The sequence below is a fragment of the Myotis davidii genome, unplaced genomic scaffold (genome assembly GCF_000327345.1).
Source record: "Myotis davidii unplaced genomic scaffold, ASM32734v1 scaffold807, whole genome shotgun sequence".
NCBI lineage: Eukaryota > Metazoa > Chordata > Mammalia > Chiroptera > Vespertilionidae > Myotis > Myotis davidii.
In genome coordinates this window covers 2,435,060-2,436,257 of record NW_006298272.1, presented here as the reverse complement: position 1 = coordinate 2,436,257, position 1,198 = coordinate 2,435,060, and positions in this window count along the sequence as shown.

Sequence of the window (1,198 nt, the reverse complement as noted above, 5' to 3'; positions counted from 1 at the left end):
AGTAGTTTGCCCACGGCTGCTCTAGTCTATACATACAAAAGCTGGTAGAACAACCAGAACGACTGATCAACCAATCTCTATGATGTGCACTGACCACCACGGGTCAGACACGCAACGCAGGAGCTGCCCCCTAGTGGTCAGTGCACTCCCACAGCAGGAGCAGCCACTCAGAGGGTGGGTACAGCTGCTCAGCTGAGCAGGATGAGCAGTGCTCTCACAGCAGTCTGATCCCTGCAGGCCACACCCCCTCAGCACTGCAGGAATCTGTGTACTGGGCCTCTAGTCATATAACAAAGATGGTGATAATTAATGTGGTCACCCCACCCCCTTCCCCCAAAAGTGGAAAAAGGATGGTGACTCTTTCATTGGGTGGTATCTTTATTATTTTAATTTACTTTTTATTCCAAATGTACTTGATGCTTTATTATTATTATTTGTTTTTTATTGTTTAAAGTATTACATATGTCTCTTTTTCCCCAATCCTCTCTTCCCCAGCCACTCACAACCCTAAGGGTAAGCCCCCACCACCCCAGTGTCTGTGTCCATTGGTTATGCTAATATGTATGCATACAAGTCCTTTGATTGTCTCTAACCTGCCTGCCCACGCCCCCACACACCTCCCCCTTTGCCCACTCCCATGCCATTTATCTCTGGATTTATTTTTGTTCATCATTTTATGTTGATCAATATATCCCACATATGAGTGATATCATGTGATATTTATCTTTCTCCGACTGGCTTATTTTGCTTAGCATAATGCTCTCCAGTTAAATCCATGCTGTTGCAAATGGTAAAAGTCCCCCCTTTTTTATAGCAGCATAGTATTCCATTGTTAGATGTACCACAGTTTTCTTTTTGTTTTGTTTTGTTTTGTTGAAACTGAATAAAAAAGGAAACTTTTTTTGGTCACAGAAATGGGAAACTGTTCAACCTCACTAGTCAGTATTGAGCCGGGGGCGGGGGGGGGGGGCCTATTACCTCGTCTTTTCCTCTCCCCTCAAGTCCAGCAAGGATGTGGTGAGACTGGCCCTCACAAAGACTTCTAGAAAGTTCTATGTGGGGCAGGAGCCTGACCTTCAGCCCACACCTTCCAGCATCAGGGACCTGAAGGGGCTTTTTGAGGGGCAGCAGGACCCTCCCGGAAGGTGAGGACACACGGGTCTGCCCAGCTGGCCCTTGCCCAACTGCCCCCTCTGCA